The sequence below is a fragment of the Rhinolophus ferrumequinum genome, chromosome 8 (genome assembly GCF_004115265.2).
Source record: "Rhinolophus ferrumequinum isolate MPI-CBG mRhiFer1 chromosome 8, mRhiFer1_v1.p, whole genome shotgun sequence".
Taxonomy (NCBI): Eukaryota; Metazoa; Chordata; class Mammalia; order Chiroptera; family Rhinolophidae; genus Rhinolophus; species Rhinolophus ferrumequinum.
The window spans coordinates 11,273,193-11,291,798 of NC_046291.1; the positions used below are offsets into that span (position 1 = coordinate 11,273,193).

Sequence of the window (18,606 nt, forward strand, 5' to 3'; positions counted from 1 at the left end):
AGCACACCCAAATTGCTTCCACTTGCTTTGGCTCATGCTGCAGATTTTCCTAAAGTCTCTCAGAGGTTCACAAAACCCAAACAAGCAGCATCTGGCTTCAGGGTGTCCTATACCTCTGGCTGCGCAGCCTTAAACCTAGCATTAATGACAGCTGGCCTCCGTTTGCAGCTTAGCCTCTTGAGGCACCTCCAAGCACAGCATGGGCAATAGCCATCTGTAGACTGCTTTGTGGCTCATGCCTGGTGGCTCTGGGCAGAGTACAGGCTGCAGTTGAACTTGGCCTGCAGCAGGTCCCCTCCCAGGTGGCCCTAGGGCTGACATGCCCAGTGGCCAGCTTTAAACCAAGCCACCTCCAAGGATGACATACCAAAGGGCAGACTGGGCAGGCACCAGAGCCCCACTAAAGTGAATATTATTCCATAGAGTCAGGGCCTCCACAACAGCAACTTCACTATAGTCACGGCCAGTCCTCACAATCAATGAGCCTGCGTGTCAGTCATTCCCATTGCCGTGCAAAGAGCAACCAAGGGTCAACTACAACAGTAGGGCACAAACCACCCACATAGGGACATACCTGGAGCACCCAGTTCTGGTGACCAAGGAGATTGTGCCAATGGGCCCCATAGCACACCAAGTATATAAGGCCACTGTACTAAGACCAGGAGACAAAACAGCCCTACCTAATACATAGAAATAAACACAGGGAGGCAGCCAAAATGAGGGGGCAGAGAAACTTATCTAAAATAAAAGAGCACAACAAAGCTCTACAAAAAGAACTAAACAAAATGGAGAGAAGCAATCTACCAGATGCAGAGTTCAAAACACCGGTTATGAGGATGCTCAGTAATCTCAGGGAGAACTTCAACAAAGAGAAAGGAAACATAAAAATGGAGATAAAAAACATTAAAAAGAACAATCAGAAATAAAGAGTATAATAACGGAAATGAAGAAGACATTATAGCGAATCAACAATAGATTAGATGAAGAATAGGATTTAAACAGTGATTCAGAAGATAAGGTAGCAGAAAACACCTAAACAGAATAGCAAAAAGAGAAAAAAAATCCAAAAAAATGAGCACAGTTTAAGGGGTTTCTGGGACAATATCAAGCCTACCAACATTTACATCATAGAGGTACCAGAAGGAGAAGCAATGGAGCAAGGAATTTAAAACCTATTTGAAGAAATAATGATGAAAAACTTCCCAAATCTCATGAAGGAAATAGATATTCAAGACCAGGAAGTGCAGAGAGTCCCAAACAATATAAACCCAAACAGGCCCACACCAAGACACATCAAAATCAAAATACCAAAGGTTAAAGACAAGGAGAGAATCTTAACAGCAGCAAGAGGAAAACAGTTACCTACAAGGGAACTCTCAATGAGACTGTCAGCTGATTTCTCAACAGAAACTTTATAGGCTGAAACGGATTGGAATGAAATATTCATAGTGATGAAAAGCAGGGATCTAAAAACAAGATTACTCTGCTAAGCAAAGCTATCATTTAGAATGAAAGGACCAATAAGGAGCTTCCTAGACAAGAAAAAGCTAAAGGAGTTCATCACCACCAAACCAGTATCACAAGGAATCTTATAGGACTTCTTTAAGATGAAAAAAAAAAAAAAGTTCAAAAATGTGAATAATAAAATCATAATAATTACATATTGATCACCTATTACATTAAATATAAATGGATTAAATGCTCCAATCGAAAGACAGGGTGGCAGAAAGTATAAGAAAACAAGACCCTTACATATGCTGCCTACAAGAGACTCACTTCAGATCAAAAGGCACACACAGACTATAAGTGAAGAGATGGAAAACGTTATTTGGTGAAAATGGAAACAAACAAATAAAAAGCTGGAGTAGCAACATTTATCTGAGACAAAACAGACTTTAAAACAAAGATTATAACAAGAGACAAAGAAAGATAATTATGTGTATTTATGTGAAACTCAAAACAGTACTGTAAAGGAACACGTGCATCCATATGTTCATTGCAGTATTATTTACAATGGCCAAGATATGGAGGCATCCTGGGTATCCATCAGTGGACAAATGGATAAATATGAATTCATACATATATACAATGGAATATTATTCAGCCATTAAAAAGAATTAAATTTTGCTATCTGCAACAACATGGATGGACCTGGAGGATATTTTGCTGAGTGTAGAAAGTCAGACAGCAAAAGACAAATGTCATATGATTTACTTATAAGTGGAATTTAAATAACAAAACAAATGAAACAGAAACAAATTCATAGATATATAGAACACTTTGATGGTTGCCAGATGGGAGGGGGGTTGGGGTTAATGGAAAATGGGAAGGGAGTAAGAAGTATAGATTGTTTGTTACACAGTAGTAATGGGGATGTAGGGTATTGCATGAGGAATATAGTCAATAATATTGTAATAAGTAAGTATAGTGTCAGATGAGTACTAGATCTGTCAGGGTGATAGATGGGAGGGGGGTTGGGAGTAGGGCGAAAAAGGTGAAGGGATTAAGAAATACAAATTGGAAATTACAAAACAGTCAATGGAATGTAAAGTAAATCATAGGGAATATAATCAATAATATGGTAATAACTATGAATAGTGTCAGGTGGGTACTAATTAGGAGGATCGATTCTTAAATTATATAAATGTCTAACCACTATGCTGTGCACCTGAAATTAATATAAATAATATTGAATGTCAACTGTAATTGAAAAATTTTTTAAAAAGGTGGGGGGAGATAAAGGGAATAAGAGGATCAAAGTTCCAGGTACAAAACAAGTCATGGGATATAATGTACAGTATAAGTCAATAATATTGTGATAGAATAGTATGGTTACAGATGGTTGTTGGATTTATCGAGAGTGATCATCACTTCGTAAGAAATGTAAATATTGAATAATTATGGGGTACGCCTGAAACTAATATTATTGTATATTAGCTATATTTTAATAAAATCTCCAAAAAAAAGCAGCCTATGATAGTTACTTTAGCACCCTCCCACCTCTCACCAGTTAACTTTATCTCCCAGCATGTGTGACCCTTTATAGCCTCGCTCACACTGACTCTGGTTTTTACCATGTAACTTGCTTGGCCAGTGGCATACTAGCAAGTAGAATACAAGCATGTGCTTAATAAATACTTGAATATTAGGTGTGTCCTCTTGGAAATGCAAGCTCTTTAAAACTAGTTGCCATGCTGGAAAGATCGACTACTGAATTGCGAGAACTCACGTGAAGAGGAACCCTGGAGGCTGAAAGACTGTTTTCTCAGCTGAGTCCAGTTAAACCCCAAAATAATGAGAAATAATGAATCATTGTTACGTCACAAAGTTATGGGGTGACTTGCTACCCATACATAGATAAGGGGAGCACAACTAGAGAGTAGTTTCCTTTTATTCTCATGACCGAATTAAGATACAAACCAGAAGTTATACCCATTTCCTCATTTTCTCTTTGAGCATGGAGGAAAATGCCCTAATCTCAACAAAGGCAATGATGAGCTTTCATCTGTCTCCTTTGTCATCTCCTCTCTCATTCATCAGTCTTTCCCTCTCTTCTGGATTCTTGTCATCACCATTCTGGCATGTTCTTGCTCCTCCCATAATTCATACATGTGTGGACATACACACCTTACCCTGATCCCTCATCTCCTTCCAGCTACCATCCCATTTCTCTGCTTCTTTTCATAGCCAACCTTCTCCAAAAATTACATTTGCTCTGTCTCTACTTCCTCGTAGTCCATTTTCTCTTCAGTTTGGCTTCTACCTCCACCAGTCTCCAAATTATTGCCTTGATCACCAATGAGCTCTATATTGCCAGGTCAAATAGACACATTTCTGCCCTCAACCAAGTTAAGCTCTCAAGGACTTTTCACCATTCATCACTATATCTCTATACGTTCTTTTCCCTTGGATTTTAAAGTACCTCATGTTTCCTCCCTAACTTACTGGCTACTTTTTCTCAGTTTCCTTTCTTAGCTTCTCTTCTTACACCTGACTGAATCTGAGTTACACCTGGGTTGCTTCTAGAACCTCTGATCTTCTGCTTTGTCTCTTGAACTGATTCTATCTAATTCAGTAGCTAAATGTCATCTTTATTCTAATGATAACCAATCTACATCTCTAACTCATTCTCCAGAAGGCTATATCCAATTGTTTACTTTCTATATCCGTTTAACTATCTACAAAGCATCTCAAGCATATCAAGCTGAAACTCAGTTCTTCCCTGATTTTTCTCATCTCAGTAAGGACTCCATCAGATATTCATTTGCTCAATCTAGAATCATAGGAGTTATGCTGAATTTTCTCCTTTATTTTTCGAACAAACATTTAATTGAGCATTTACTGGCACTAAACATACATTAGATGACATTATTCTTGTCCTACAGGAGTTCACTCCTTAGAGTTGAAAACTGACACATGAATGGATAATTATAATACAACTGGAAAAATGTTACAGTACAGACCAAATGAAATATGCCTATAAGGAAACAGAATTCACGTACCATTCTAGGAAATGGAGAAAACTATTTCAAATGGTTAAGTTTTGAGGAATGTGGCTTTCATTATAGGAATCATTCAGAATCTCATTTGGCTTATTACTTGAAGGTAATAAAACAAGTTCACTTACAATTATCCCTCAGAATGGAAATGTTTATTTACAGAAGCATTTCCTAATGCAGAAAGTTTGTCAAGCTGTGGCTTCTCATTGTAGCCCTGGATTTGGATTATTCCCTTTCTTATTGGATGTCTTCGAATTATTTTCCTCTCAATGTTTCCACAGAACACGGCTATAAAACCCACTTCAATTCTTTCTCTCTGCATTTTGGTTTTGTACCTCTCTAGCATAATTTCAGAGTTTCAGGAAACTTGACATCCCCAGTAAACCTCCTACTCTGCAGAGACACATCAGCATTATGTAATTGAATAGTAAGGTGCATTGCTTAATACACAAACATTTTTTATTTTAAGCACTTACATTTGATGACAATTTGAGTATTAAAAATAAGTATATACATCTTTCACATATCATATTTCACTTGGGGAGTTCTAGGAGAAGGTTAAGGATCATAAACAATTTCACTTGTCTAGTGTGATAGTCTCTGGAAGTGCAAAAGTTAGGGAAAATAATTATGCTTCATTTGAAAAAGTATTAAGAAGTATTGATAAAGGGTGGCTTTTATTGTACCCACAGGGGTGGGAAATGCCACAGATAGTATTGACTATTGTAAAGAATTTCTCCCCAATTCAATAAATATTCCAGTGGAATAAATAATTATTGGTAACAGACTTAAGTTGGTATACAATGGTGAAAAATAGCTTGTATGAATTATATCAACTCTTAATAGATAATGTATCTCTAATGAATAGATTTAATATTAATCTCTGCAGCTTTATTTCCAAATAAATAAAGGTCACCTTCGATATATATTTACTAACCATAGCAGGCTTCAGGAAAATTACTAGAAATATAAAGAAGAGTAAGACTGTTAAGAATATATAGCTTAAAGCAGAAAGTAGTGTTACAGAAAAAAACCCAGCAATGCCAAGTGTGCCAACATGCTGTGGAAGGGAGCACACAGAAAGGAATGCTTACCTCAGGAAAAATAATCTTGGGAGAAGTTTGGAAAACCTTCACTCTAAGAGGTTTGGGGCAGGAATGTGAAGAAGGTGAGAAATTTTCTAAGGGATGGGGGAAGTTGGTCAGCATTAAAACACAGGTAAGTCTATGAGCAATGGGAAACAACGGGGGGGTGAATTTGGAAGGAAAGAGGGGACACTGAACCCCAGATTGTGGGCACAGCGTGGGCTGAGAGAGAGAGCAAGGTAGGACAGGTCCACGTGCACAGGGCCAGCTGGGAAGGGCTTGGAGCTGCTACAGAGGGTGGCTTTTAGCTCAGATACGTTCTAAACTAGATTTGTATTTGGGAAACATGAAAGTGAAATACAACCTTTTGCATTTATTTACTCGATGGAATAGCTGTGGTTGCTCTATTTATAATTTAAGCATCTACAGATGTACTGAAACTCACTTTTGGCTTACAACCTTCCAGACTGCAAAGAAAAATGTAAATGTAATGAATAGCACACATTTAACGAGTTTTTATCTATATAGAGTGCTAGGATCGTTTTCTCATGGAAAAGTTTCCAGAGATGGGACAAAAAAAATCTTAAATATGGCTACATTGATATATCTATTTCCCTAATAAGGAAGGAACAGAGGTGGGATTATGAGTAACTGCTCAAACAGAAATGGTAACACTTTTCTATTTCTCATCAATTCCATTTCTCCTACCTTGGTCTAAGCAAGCTTAGCGTAAGCAATCATCCATCAACTCTCATCTTTATTACTGCAATAGCCTACTGACTGGTCTCCCTGATTCTATATCTGACTCCCATGAGGTCATCATCATCACAACAGTCACCATGATGATTCTTTTCAAACAAGTGATGTATTTTTCCTCTCTACATGCTGCAGTGGCACCCTCAGTTGCAAATCCCTAGGATGGCCTACCACGAAGGTCCTACCTGGTCTCACTTTCTTTGTCCTCTCTGACCTAATTTCCTGGCCTTGCTCTGTTCACTCACAAGGCTCCTCCTACACTAACCTCTTTGCTATGCTCTTCCTGCTTTTGGATCTTTGAAGCAACGCTTTTCTCCACTTGGAACATTCTACTTCAAGGTATCTATCTAAATCACATCCTCACCTCCTTACCATCTGTGCAAGTAATCAAGTAATCAATCGATTGTCTCTCACATCTAAACTCATTCTGTTTTCCTGATTATAATAAGGGATCTAGGCCCTTTACATATTGTCTCCTGGGCCAGCTGGCACAATGTTACGCTTTGTCAATAGAGGATATGGGAAGACACTGCAGCAGAAAAGGATTTTACTTCCTGGTTGCAGTGGCCCACTAGCCAAGCTCCCTCCCGCTGTGCAAGCAGCTTCCCCATGTCCAGCTCCTGCAGAGCACAGACCTTCTCTAGTGTTTGGCTATCCAAACACCCCAAAACCATCAGCTGCCTGCAGCAACACCCCCAACCCAGAGTGGTCTTGTAGTGAGGTATCTCTGATAAGAAACTACTGTGAACAGTTTTCCCCAGCACCATCGAAGGTGGTTTCCAGCAAGTAACAAAACAAAACAAAACAAACAAAACACGCAATAGACATTCTGTAAAATTCACTGAGCCTTGGTGCAAGAAGAAGGATTTGGGCTCTCCAAACTCTGTTTTATTCTTTGCTTTCAGCTGTTCTCAGTAGATGAAACTGTTAGAAAGCAGAGGTTTCCAAACAGTGATGGGTTCGCATGTTCTGCTCCATATAATCAACTTCATTTAATACATAGTAATAACAAAACAAATTAAAAAGCGCTTATCTTAAATCACTGCCTTCCCACTTAACAAGAAAAATCACAGAGAGCAATACATATAAAACTCTCAGTACAGACATGGGGCCATAAAATGAAAGCACTCTTTCTGCAATAAATATATGCTTCATCGAGGTCAATTAAAGGCAAGATTTATGCACACATTCAGTCACTCTGCCTTAAAAATGGCTTTAAACAGTCTCTCAAAGGTAGAGTGAAGAACTGCTCAGAAGCGGGATGCTTGTAGAATCACAAAACAGAATTAATTTGAAAGGCTCTACCTGGCCTGTAGGACTAGGACAGAAGGGACTAAGGGAAACCCTGAATTTTAAGACTTTGAAATATTAAAACTAACTTCCAAAAGTCATTTAAGGGAATGGAATCTCAGATCGCTATTATGTCTTAATTGAGAACAATTTGTTAATCATATCTGAATGGCAGAAGCTGAACATTCTTTGATTTATAACATGAGGATAAACTAAAAGTTACATGGTGCCAATAACACATTAGAGCCTGTCACCAGTATTTTCTGCCACCACCTATAATTAATTTGTGTACCTTCCAAGATTCGGAAATGTAAACCAATGGAGAAAATATATTATAAGGTTTTATAAACCTAAGAGCAAGTAGACAACAATCTCATCTTTTAAATCATTCAGAGTGGTTACTGTATTGTAAACAAAGCTGGGACCGAAGTGATGGATGGCCAATGTACTTGCTCTCTGAGGACCATGAATCACGGTGCTTTTCCTTTAAGCTCTCCAAGTGCCTGAACTTCTTTCTGTATTAAAGATGCTTGAAAGTGCATTAACTCTTTGTATTGATTATTCTCCTGGAAGACTCATTTATGGAATAGCACGCTCTTCAATATGCCCTTTCAACATGACCTATTAACCCCTACTCTGTGGTTGGCATTGAAGGTGCAAGACAAAAGGACAAGGTCCATGCCCTTAAGGAGTGCTTATACTGGATAGGCTACAAAAAAGCAGGCAAGTGTTCAGAATAAAATATGATAACAGATATATGGGAATTATACAGAAAGCACCGTTCAATCACAGAAAAATGTGCTTACATATGTTAGCAAAGAGAAGATAACACTTGCTCTGGGGCCTTGAAGGATGAGTGGAAATTTGTCATAGAGAAAATGAGGAGCAGACATTCCAGAAAGAGGGAATTTCACATGCACAGGAAGGCACAGAAGCAGGAACAAGGTTGTCCTGTTCAGAGAAAATGATGCAGTTTGGGACTGCTGCGAGAGGCATGACTCGTGGGGAGATGTGGCTCTAAGGGCTGGCAAGGTCAGATAATGCAGGTTATGCTAAAGAGCTGTGCTTTTATCAGGTAAATGATGAACAGGATTGTAACATGACCAGATGAAATCATGAGTAGAATAGCGATACAGTTGGATGTGCACGAGGAAATTCTCTCTGGAAGTAGTAAGGAGGATAGGTTTGAGAAGGTGGAAAGGAGACCAGTGAGGTGTCTGTGCAGTTGTCCAGGTGAGAAGTGACAATGCTGATGGCCTGAGATACGAGGGTAAAAGTGCAAATGGAGGGAGAGGGTCAGACATGAGAGGTATGAGGATCAGGATTGGCTAGACTTGATAATTGATTGACAGGGATAGGCTAAGGAGAGCCAGCTGATCAGGCTCTCCTGTTTCTAACCTGGATATGAAGAAACACGGAGGAAATGATGGGTTCACTGTGTACATGATGAGTCTGAAGACTCTGTGATATCTACAGACAGGTGTTGGTCCAGAGATTCAGTCAGACATTTGGAGAGAATTCAGAATCCATCACGTATTTATTCATCCAATATTAGAGTAGAAGATAAGAACCAAAGACAGAGTCTAAAGACATCATCATTTACGAATTGGGCAGAACAAAAAATCCCCTCAAAGGGGAGCTAGAGAGCAGGCAGAGGAAGAAAATCAGTAGACAGCTGAGCATGAAAAACAAGGAGCATGGGATTTAGGAAATATGGGAGCTATCACTAGTCTAAAATGTGGAAGAGAAGTAACAAAGGACACAGATATTAGGATGCCATTGAGATGGGAACCAAGAGTGGCACTGGAGGGCAGTCAGATAGCAGCACGTTATGGATCTGGAACAAATGAGAGTTGAGGAAGTGGCGTAAGCACCTACAAGGCCTTTTCGAAAGCAGCTGAACAAGGTAGGAGAGATGCAGGATGGGGGCTTGAGTGGGCCAGTGGGTCAATGACACAGTTCAAAACGAGTAGATCCCATTTCCAACATTGCTTGGGGTAAGTCCGTCTCTTAGAAAGATTCCTCCCCCTATGGTTAAATCTATGAGATGGAGAATAGGTATAAAGGAGTTCACACCACTTTCTTAAATAAAAAATACATTTTCACTGTTTGGTAAAGCATCTAATGCTTTACATAATCAAGTGGGAGAAAATATTTTTATAGAAAGACACTGACTAAGGTTGGAAAGATTGGGATGGGGACAGGGTAACTCCCAGGAAACATGCGTATGTAAGTTCACGGAAGCTCTAAACTACATCCGCTATTAGGATCGACCGTGTTCTCAGTTGTCTTCAGGATTTAGGGGCCAGACTATAGTCTAAAGAAATCGAGAAGAAGTGAGGGCTTTGCAGAGGAAGAGAGGAAGAAAAAGAGGTAGAGGTTGTTTAAGGAAGGAAAGCTGTCAACTCCTTTCCTCCACGTTCCTTACAAAATATTAGTAATTAGTAATTTAATAATTTACTATATTACTCCTTTAGTGCTTTAGTATTATTGCAAAGAAGAGATAAATTTTTGTCCAAGCTTGAGGTTAGGCAATCTCAGAGACATTGGGAGAAGTTGTAATGAGAATTATATTAGTATCCCCCACTCCATTCGAGGACACACGCTTCCTGATGTCCATTTGTGCATCATTGGAAATCGATGCAGGGTTGCAGTTCAGAAGTTGCATAACTTGGGAGCATGTAGTCTCATCTTTATTTATCATCCAAATGCTACTCAACAGGTAGGTAGAGACAAGGAAGGTACTTAGTATAAATTAGCACCATCAACTCCTAAATCCTGGGTTTCTGGAGAAATCCATAAGCCAAAGCACTGAAGAGAACCTCATCCAACTGGTGTTTTAGGGGATAGTGACTGTGTTGGGTCAAGCCCACTGGGTCAACAAGAGACTCACCAGCTAGGAAAACTGGCCTTGAGGATCAAATAGTCAGACATTTATGCACAGTATAATTTTTAGTATTTGCACTACTTTGGTGTTAATATTTTACTTGCATCTTTATGTTCTAGAAGTTCTTTGACACAGGGGGTGCTGGACTGAGAAATACATTTTCTCATGTCTCCTAGGTAAGGCTGAAGCCAAAAAACATTTTCCACCTTCAACTCAATAAAATAACCCAGGCGTTTTGCAGTAGGGGTGGATTCCATTATAAAAGAAAAAGGAAAGACAAAGGGAGAAATGGGGAGGGGAGTCATAGTCCCCCAATTTTGTAGGTTGTCTTGTGATATTTATATTATTTTATTAAATTATAGTTTACTTCTTACCTCGTTAGTTAACTTTCCACAAGTTGACTTCTGATGTCTCTAACCACATAAGAGTCTGGTCTCTAACCAGTTGGATAGTTTTTAGGAAAACAATGTTTACATATTCTCTTTGTATCTCCTTTGCATCACTCTGAGTAGACAGAATTCTAAGCTGGTCCATAAGACTCCTCTGGGACCTCTGGGACTCACAAGCTGTATAATCCTCTCTCTGAGTGCAGGCTGGACTGTGAACATGTTGGTGTTTCTCCTGTGATTAACTCACAGTACATGGAAAAAGGTGAAGGGACTTTCCAAATATAATCAAGGTTCCTAATCTGTTGACTCTGAGTTCATCAAAAAGGACGTTATTCTGGGTGATTGATTTAAAAGAAGACTCAGGTTTTCTCTGGGGGGGAAGGATCCAAATGAGTCTCTCTCCTGCTGTCCGTGAAGGACTAAGCTATCACGTGTTCCACAGGCTGAGGAGCATAAATTCTGCCAAGAACTAGGAGAGCACGGGAAGGCCCCTATGTCTCAGGTGAAACCCCAGCCTCCGCTGGCACCTGGATTGCAGCCTTGGGTGACACTGAGTAGACTCTAGGTTTACAGAAACCATGAGATAATAACGGGATGGTGTTTTCAGCTATTAAATTTGTGTCAATTTGTTGCACAGCAATTGACCACCTTCCAAATCGATGTCCTTATCACAACACTCAGGAATGTTAGGCTGATTGGCCTCTCATGGAAGAGTCCATCTGCACCAACAACATGAACAGAAATCCTCTTATGGATCTGAGACACTGAGTCAAATGAGGTCAAATCCAGCCACTTGATAGAAACATGATGCGGGAGGCCCTTAACAAGGCAGGGTTGTTCTCTGGACTAGAATCGACCACCGTGGGACGGCCGGAGAGCTGTGCTGCATGATGATTTGACTTACAAACTGTTTCATTTACGGGCCTCAGGGTATATTTAGAAAAAGATCACAGACTGTAGATGTACAACTCCATCTCTGTCTGAGCAGCGCTTGCTTTGACAGATGGCTTTTACACCAGGAAGCCTCACAGCTTCTGATTCTGTCAACCAGGAAAGAGAAATCCAGGAATGTGGGACTTCGATGCTAACCTTCCACCTCTCATCCCATAAAACAAATAAGAACGTGCCCTAGAACACGATCCAATGCCAAAACGATGATGCTTTTGAGAGCTTGTTTTCCACTTTCTTTTGTTTTATAAGTGTGGTGCTAAATGGGGCTTTGAGCACTTCTTGGGTACGTACTGTGAAGTGCAAGTGCCACTTGCTTTGTGTAAAACAGCCTTAAGCAGACACGTCGCCGTCATCTCACTGAGCCGTTCAGAAAGCCACCCGAATCGCCAATGCTGAGTTCTTTGAAAGAACAAAAACTGTTGGTGGGAAAGGGAGGACGCTCTCAGGAAAAGTTCCAAATAAATTCAGAAAGAGCTAAGCAGATACTCTAGAGGCCTATTATGTCAGCATTTTCTTAGGGTCCGTCATGGTCTGGCTTGGCAAGCCTGGAAAGCCAGTGGCACTGACTTAACCACCGCCCGCTACCTGAGAATATAGCCCGGTGCTGAGAAAGGAAGGGCAGCAAGGTTCTGAGCATCTTCTATTCAGCAGGCTCTAAACTATGTGGTTTCCTCATGTACTTTATGTCATGTGTTCTGCCTAACAACTTGGCAGGATAGACTACTTTTCCATTGCTATGTTACAAGTTATCACAAACACAGCAGCTTAAACATCAATACCTTTCTATTAGTTCACAGTTCTATAGATTAGAAGTCTAGGCACAGCCAGAATCCAGGAGGCTGAGTTCTCTGCTCAGAGTCACACAAGCTGAAATCAAGGTGATATCCAGGCTGAGTCCTTATCTGAAGTTCTGGGGGAAATCCATTTCCAAGGTCATTCTTGTTCTTGGCAGATTTCAGTTCCTTGCAGTTACAGGACCGAGGTCTCTGTTTCCTTCTGGCTTTTAGTTGAGACTATTCTCAATTCTGAGGCCACCCACATTCTTTGCCACATCTCCCTTCATCTTCAAGCCATCAGTGCTATGTGAGTTCCAGGGAATATACAGGGAGTGAGGAATCCTGGGTACCATCTTGGATACGATTCTGCCTACCACACGTGATCAGTATTGCTATTCCCGCTATACAAATGAGGAAACTGAGGCTGAGAGAGAGAGAGTGATACATGTTGTCAGTGTTGATATGTAACCAAAGTCTGCCTCTAAAACCCCATGTTTTCCTAATATGTTATGCTGAGTTATAAAAGGAATGATCTTAAAAAAAAATTATGATCCCCTGATAAGTATCAGAGATCTGGGCTAGTGACTGAGAAAGCAAAATCAATTGTACGGCTCTGGCTGGTGCTGATTTCAGTTCCCAAACTGGAATTCTGACCTGGGAAACTTGTAAGTTCCTCAAGATAATAAGCACATTCAACGCGTTTCTCATCCGCTGTCTTTAAATGTCCACAGGTTGCTTTTGAAGCTTTCTATTGGCAGAAAATCCAATTCGGGCACCTTTAAATCATGAACACCAAACAGCAAAAGAGCAACACATATTCTTTGTAGGAAAAACCACATTCAACTACTTCTTCCTAAGCTACACAACTAATTACAGGGAGGAAGCTCTCATGGTTGTCATGCCAGATTTTTCTGGTTTCTAGAAATGATTCCTTTAAATCAGTGCTTGCTCCGTGATGTGTAGACCACAAGACAGGCTAAGTCGGGAGTTGTAAGGAATGTGAGGGAAAGGACCACTTCTGTTCTGCCCACCCCCAGATCCCCAATATAATAACAAGGCAGGTGCTCAAAGTGTGGATGGCATAAATGGAGGCATGGAAAACAACATGCGTGGAGGCTGCCACTTCCTTGTGTGATAACCTTTAAGCAGAAATGTTGGTTTTGTTTTTAAGGCAGTGGCCTGATGAACTTAGTCTTCCTCCCTTGGTTCTGGTTCAGACGCACATTTCACATTCTTAAGGCAACCATGTTTTCAAATATCTCTGCAGCTATTCCGATTTCTGATTCACAGATATGACTCTGTGAATGAAGCATCTCTAGAAGGTAAAAATCAGAAACCAGGTAAACCATCCCGATTCAAACATATGCCCTCATTTCTTGCTAAGAGACAATCTTGCAAGAATATCATAAATTAAGGGATGGAAATGATTTGAAGGGAGAGGTCATAACAAGTGAAAGTTAAAAACACGTCTTTTTTAGGGATTCTAAAATGTGGCGGTACTTGACATTTAGTAAAAATATTTTTTCATTACATTAAATATTTAAAATTATATTAACGTCATAATACTATGAACAGATTTTTATACCTGGGGAATACTTCCCTGTATATTTGGGTCATTATGTAAAATTGTAAGCCTCTAACATGTAGAGCATGTGTGCCTATGGCCTTTCTTTCCTTCTCCTTTTGTTTTTAATATATGTGCTCCTCCCAAGCAAAATTCCATGTATTCAGGCCTATGATACCAATCACTCTAGGTGGTAATCACACTTTTATAATAGAATTAACTTATATTTGTAGAGAAATTCCTTTTGACCACGGTAGACCTTTTGCTCCATGGTAGACATTACCCCACTGGGTTGTCCTAAGGCTGTGAGGGAGGCAGCACAATCGTTGTTCCAGTTCTTTATAATCATTTTAAAGGTAAGGGAACTGTCTCATTGGATCACTTGCCCAAAGCCAATGTTTGCACGTTGATTCCAAGTACAGTGTCTTCTGCCTGTGCCACAGAGCCTCTCTAACGATAACACTGAGGAATGGGGAACATGGTTTACCTAAACAATGGGACCAGTGGATGTGAGGTTGCAGGGTCCCTGCTTTTCTTTGGATCGTATATAAGACTCAGCTTGATGGAACGCTCATCCTTCCTAGAAACTTGCTTTATTTCATCTCATATTTCCTCAAACTAAGCAGGTACCACATGAAGGCAATAGAAAAGGGCAATTATTGCAAGTTTATCTCCTGCACTGTATAATTTTTAAAGGTTTTATTGTAGAAGGTCCTAAAAGAGAATAATAAATATATATTTTTAATGTGGCAGAATTACAATTTTTCAAAACTAAATTATACTTTTCTTGCTATGTGATTTTTTTTTTTTCTGGTTGTGTTCATCATTAAGCTTTCTTTCTTTTTTTTTTCCCCCCATTCTGAAAAGCTGTTACACCACAAGTCCAGTTCTTTTTAACTTCTATCCACAGGGAAGTCATAATCCCCTGGTTAAATAGAAGCTGGTTACCATGGAAATAATTCTAAGGCCCCTGAATCAATATTTTGATTTTGCTGACATTTAATGTGAAAAGACAGACTAAGATTTTAAAAAGTCATTTTTCATCTTTGTTATAATTTTGATAGCTAGAAAAATTTAAAGAAAACATATGCTCTGTAATGAACTCCAGTTAACTCATGATCATAAAGAACTGAGAATCCATAAAAGAACAATCTACATATTTATGTAATTTTGGCTTTGAGTACGCACATATAAATGCATGCATTTGGACTCAAGACTTTTCCCCCATCTCTGAACTGAGCCAGGATTCTCTCCTGTTGTTATAGTAGTTATAACTTGGTAGAAGAGATTTGAACGTATCCAGTTTTGTAATTGCCTTTTGATTAAGTGTTCTGAAGAGAAGGTGAAATCTGCTTTGAGAATCACTCTTCTGTAAAAGTCAACCATTTCTGTACCAGATCCTAATAGTCCATCTGGTCCACTGACCATCCTCAAAGATGGACTACAGCTGAAGGCTCCCCAACCCATCCTCAGAGCTCCCTTGGGGGAGGCGCTGTTGAAACTGGACCTACTGTATAATAAACCTCACCACCCATCAAGTAGTTTTCCAAGTCTAACTCGAGTCTTTGCTGCTAGTTTAATTGTGCCACTGTTTCTTCTTTTATCCTCAGAAGAAATAAAGTTAACAGAGCTGCTGTCTTCTGCTTGATAACCAGTTTTCTGGAAACCTAGATCTTTGGATGACAAAAGGATCGGAATGAATTATGAGCTTCACTACCTCAGGAATTAGTTACCTCAAACATTCCAAATGAATGGGGACAGTTCTATTTTTAAGACAATTGAATCACCAAGCAAATGTTTGTTCTATGGGAGCAACATCATAGGTTTCTGTTTACATCACTATAAATACCCCAGGTGCCCCACCCCCAGGGGGCTATTGTGAGCCATCACACATTTGGTAATTACACATTTAGAGTCTTTGATACGGGTCCAGGAACGTTTCCAGCATCATTCCACTGCTTGATAGCACGCTCCTTACTGGCTGCTATCCTTGTCTGTTTCATCTCTCCTCTCCTCATCGGATGGCTCTTCATTCCTTTTTATTATTGCATCATACTAGATTACTTTTAGGCCTTTTTCATTCAGAGACCACTGTTCTAAATCACTAACCTTTAGCAAACAATCTAATGTAACTGATTATATAGTTTTTCTGGCAGTAAAAACAAGAGAAGGGTGACTTCTGGAAACAGGATTACAGAAAATAAAGAGAAATAAAAGGCATTGTGTATCAGTATCAGAAAAACCTAAGGACAATATTTAAAATGTTCAAAAGGCAGTTATCTAGGGCCCTTTAGTGTGTTAATAAGTCAACGAAACACCTAAATTGTTTCTAAAAGCATCAATGTGTTACAAGTTGAAGGACATACTGATGACCTTGAATCATGAGAAAAAATAATCAAATTTCTAATCTACCCTAAGGCAGCAGGAAAAAAAAAAAGCATAGTTACATAAATAGATAGACACACATTCATTGCAGTAGTATTCATTATAGCAAACGAAACTGGAACAAAATTAAGGATGCAAGAAGATAATGATTAAGTAAAATACTATGAGGTACACTTCTATCCTTAAAAATGGTGTTTCTTAGCAAATTGAACACCATGGAAAATAATCACAAGAGAATAAGTGAAAATACAAAACACATGACTCTATGCACTATGATTTCAATTTTGTAAATACGCATACACATGCATGTTACATATTTGTACTCTCACACACATGCACATACTCATGATGTATTTTTGCATACACGTGTAGTAGGAAAAACTGAGCATAAGTGGAGATTTAGCATGTAGAATGGATGAATTAGCGTCATCTCCACGTACTTATCTGTATTCTTCAGTATGCAGAGAAGCTTTTAATTTTTGGCTACATAGGCACTTGGGCACAAATACAGGAAAGAAAGGAGAGCTGAGGGGAACGGAAGGTATGGGATATGCCGCATAGGCACCTCAACTCATGGACTAGGATGAAACTTCTGTGGAAAGATTAGACCAGAAGATCAGGGGGCTTTCATGAGCGACTGGGTGACAAAGAAACCTGCCCAGGTGAGGAAAGATCCATCTTGCTTCCACTCTCTGCTGCGAACCACTGTGAAACTGTGTACGCTGGGGACCCAGGGAAACCTGCTGTGGAGAATGTTTGGGACAGGCAGGGTGCGGGCGGGAAAGGCCACCCATAACCTGGTACAGCCATGCTCACAGACTGGCACTGGCAGCACGGGGAATCTTAAAACATTTGCCACAGCTAACATACAAAAATCTAAACAGGCTCGGATCAAGACACACTTGAGACTGCTCTCCCACCAAGGGGCTCTCAGGAAAAACTCAAGAAAGCTGAAACTTATTTCTTCAAGTAGGGGCTAAAGAGCTGATGACATCTCAGGTTAACATGACCTAATTTATATTCATAGACTAGCAAGGAGACTGAGATAGATTTGATCAGTGTATTTCATAGCTGAAGGAAAATATAGTTGCAGGTAGAAATTAGAGACAGAGATTAGAGACTGAAATATATATATACACATATATACATATATGAATATGAATATATAAATATGCACATATGAATATGAATATGTATATATGTATATACACATATATGTGTATTATGTGTGCATATATACACATATACATATGTATATGTATGTATACATATACATATGTATATGTGTATGTACCATGTTTCCCCGAAAATAAGACCTAGCCAGACAATCAGCTCTAATGCGTCTTTTGGAGCAAAAATTAATGTAAGACCCGGTCTTAAAATATAATACCGGGTCTTATATTAATTTTTGCTCCAAAGGATGCATTAGAGCTGATTGTCCGGCTAGGTCTTATTTTCAGGGAAACAGGGTATATATGCTGGGAATGCCAAACAAAAAAAAAATGTACACACATTTTAAGAGATGTTATCTGTATATTGCTTTTCAAAGTTGAATTGACTTTGACAATTTTGATGAATACTGACTAGTTATTTTGTAGAATATAACGATTCGAGTCATTGATATACATTAAGACAATCTTAATACAGCTTTTTCCTTTCTTAAAACATGTAGACACATTCTATTTTTTTGGCAGTCTCTGTGTATATATATTCACTGAAAGGAAGTACACCAAAATGTAAAAATATGATTAATTTTTTAAATGATTACAATTTTTTCTTCTTTATATTTTTCTATATTACAAGGTTCCCCTAATAATCACATAATACTTTTATAATTATGTAAGTAATACTTTAAAAACCAAGAAAATATAAATTTTAGGTATCTTTCTAGGCAAAATAATTCCCTAATAATTTGAAGCTTTGAGGGGGTAAGAAAACACATATCTTTCTGATGAATTAAATACATGTTCCTGGGTATCTTTTGACCACACCCCAATAACTAGCCTTCACTTCAGCTAGATTAC

General features: G+C 39.1%; 1 protein-coding gene across 1 annotated transcript in view; it reads right to left on the reverse strand.

Annotated features, from left to right (window-relative positions):
- NYAP2 (neuronal tyrosine-phosphorylated phosphoinositide-3-kinase adaptor 2) overlaps positions 1–18,606 on the reverse strand; it is a 246,869-nt gene that overhangs the window by 123,428 nt on the left and 104,835 nt on the right. The gene's annotated exons all lie outside the window — the stretch shown is intronic.